At 36.5% G+C, this 3,273-nt stretch overlaps 1 pseudogene; it reads right to left on the reverse strand.

The window, feature by feature from the left end:
• Positions 1-923: 923 nt before the first annotated feature.
• Positions 924-1,557, reverse strand: LOC129053233 (ras-related protein Rab-9A-like; annotated as a pseudogene).
• Between the last annotated feature and the right edge of the window lie 1,716 nt (positions 1,558-3,273).

Genomic DNA, 3,273 nt, shown 5'->3' on the forward strand with positions numbered 1-3,273 from the left:
GTTAAAAATGAATAGTCTAATTGCAACTAGGAGGCTTTCCCCAAAGTTAAAGAAAGTAACACATATATTAACTAGTCCATTAGTGGAACTGTAATTTTGTATCATCCACACAGCACGTTGTAATTGGTACGTCAGTTATCAAATGCACATTTGTCTGTTCTCTAAGTTCAGTAGTTAGCCTTTTTCTTAAAACTGAACTGTGTCTATGGAAATGATTTCCATTCATGGACAGCCCAAATTTAGCTGGATATATGACAAAATTTATGAAGTAACTTTTGTACACTGGGGGCCCACCCTTCTCCTGGGGCTGTGGAACATGATCTATGGGGGTAGAGGTGCATTCATAGCACAGAAATGATAAGTAGTTACTAGTGAGAGTAATTCCGATGAAATGTAGAATACAAATAGGGAAGGTTAAGTAATTTTCAAGAGAGTGAAGAAGTAAATGAAGTAACAATGTACTGCAAATACATTAGATTTTAGTCTTCAATATCTAACATTTTTGCTTTAGGAAATTGTTTCCTTTAACCGAGAATGCAATGCTAATTGCATAAAATCTTGTATATATAAAAAGTAGTACTCCATTTCCCCAAGAAAAAAATTCAGGTATAACTTCTAGAGTAGTCAAGTTTCTTATTTTTAATTATAATTAGTCTTGGTTATCTCATTTCTTAGCTCTGTAATCTATATATGTAAATCAAAGAAACCTGCTTGAAAACATTACAATTTTAATACAACTTTATATATGTAAAGTGTCATTATTGAGAAAATATGTTCTTCCATGAGTGGCTGTGTCCCTTCTCCCTACCAACTAATATAGCAGGACAATACACTCTTTGAATTTTATTAGTAGATGATACACTACTGCAAATACTAATTCTTTTTTTATCCCCATGGTGACTTTGTGTGTACCTGTGAGTTGATTAGAATGCATCAACAACCTCTAAAAATTCACAGCAAGATTAGCTAGTCTTGGGCTTTCAATGAAGATTGACCGTGTCTGTGTGTGTCAACTGATCCAACAAAACCTTGTTTGCAGAAACTCTTCAAACCGCTTCCTCAAAGGCTGCTACCACACTTGTGGCATCTTTTGCACTTGTTTCAAAGTAAAAATAGTAGCCGTCATCCATGCACAAGCTTGGGCTTATTTTGCAGACACCTGCTGTTCGTTTATGTCAGTCTTGTTATTCAGAACCACAAAAGGAAACCTCTCCTATTCTTCCATATTTGCATAATATATGAATTCTTTCTTCCAGTTACTAAAGTTCTGGAAGCTTTGTGAATCATCGATAATAAAAGTAAGCAGGCAGCAAACAGAATCTCTGTAAAATGACGTCCTCAAGCTTTAGAATCACTCCTGACCTGACATGTCCCAGATCTGCATGGCAACAAAATATTTATCCACTTCCAAATCTTATTTAAAAATTTCACATCTATTGTCTTAAAGAGCTGTATATCACACTTATTAGTTAAAAATCTGTTTATAATTGAACTCCTCCCAACTTAACCATCTCCAAGGAGAATTACTTTAAAAAGTGATGAATTTCCTGCAACCATTAATCTCTAGAGCTTCAAGAACTCTGTAAAATATAAATGCACCATTGCATTTCTTTATACCTACCTATTCTTCTACAAGATTCTATGAATATCAGCATTTAGCTGAAGCAAAATATATAGCCCCAGGGAAAACCTAATAATAAGACTTTTGTTTACATGGCTGAGCATTTAGCCGTATGCAGGCTACCATACTAGCCATATCATCTAAAACAACTGGGAAGGGCTCACTCTTCTCCTTTCTCAGGTCACAGTTGACTGCAAAGTTTGCACTCAAGCCCAAGTCTGACCCCAAAGCTCTTGCTCTGAACTGTTGCTCTATGATAAGTCTCTCTCTGCTCATAGTAAGTCCCAATATAGTATGTTAAAGATGATTAAGAGATCACAGTTTTCATGCTTCTGATATAGCAATATTTATACTTCAAAGAGCATTTAAGGGAGTTTAGAGAGCTGGAAACGTTATAGCTATATCTGGGCCAGAAAGAACAGACAGGTTTGGATAAACCCAACACCACATTTTATAATAGGCTTTTACAGTCTGGGTAAAGTGGCTCATGTTTGTAATCCAAACAATTTGGGAGACATAGGTGGGTGGATCACTTGAGTTCAGGAGTTCAAGACCAGCCTGACCAATATGGTGAGAAACCCCAGCTCTACTAAAAATACACACAAACACGAAAGTGACCTGGGCATGGTGGTGGGTGCCTGTAATCTCAGCTACTCAGAAGGCTGAGGCAGGAGAATTGTTTGAACCCAGGAGGCAGAGGTCACAGTGATCCGAGATTGCACTACTGCACTCCAGCAAGGTGACAGCACAAGACTCCATCCCAAAAGAAAAAAAAAAAAAAAAGACTGTCATAGCTTACTCAAGTGTAAACTTTAGATCTCAATAGACAGAGAAAGTTTATGGTTTACATAGATGGGAAGTTGCATCCATAGTCCAGAAGTGCACTTTCTGTATATTTACAGATAATTGTTCTTTATCAAAAAGGAAGAGTCCAGGTTTTATTTAAATGGTCAATCTATGTCCACAGGAAAGAGACAAAAGCATAGACATGCTCCTATCCAAAAAGCTAGTCTATAATTTATAAATCTCAATTGTTATATTTATATCTTTAAAATAGAGGGTCCAGGGTTTCTCAATCAGAAAATAGAATTCAATATGCAATAAAATAGCAGTTTATCGTTTGTATGGCTCTGACAGTTATCTTTTAAATCAAAGAGAAATGTAAAGATTGGCAAAGACAGGAAGCCCACATACAGCCTATGACCCCAGATCCATCCCAAGAAAGGCATCAAGCTTATGTAAAGCCAGGAAGCTCTTATCCCTATCTAAGTTGATGAAGTTTGAAATTATAAAAGCCAGATATTTAGCATGAGAAAGTTATGAAAAATGCCAGAAATATAGCTAAGATTATATAATCAAGGATCTCACTAGGTATTCAATAAAAGTTTCTTTTTCAATTATGAGGTCAGCAATTTTTTTTTATTATTATACTTTAAGTTTTAGGGTACATGTGCACAGTGTACAGGTTAGTTACATATGCATACATGTGCCATGTTGGTGTGCTGAACCCAGTAACTCATCATTTAACATTAGGTATATCTCCAAATGCTATCCCTCCCCCCTCCCTCCACCCCACAACAGGCCCCGGTATGTGAGGTTCCCCTTCCTGTGTCCATGTGTTCTCATTGTTCAATTCCCACCTATGAGTGAGA

The sequence above is a fragment of the Pongo abelii genome, chromosome Y (genome assembly GCF_028885655.2).
Source record: "Pongo abelii isolate AG06213 chromosome Y, NHGRI_mPonAbe1-v2.0_pri, whole genome shotgun sequence".
NCBI lineage: Eukaryota > Metazoa > Chordata > Mammalia > Primates > Hominidae > Pongo > Pongo abelii.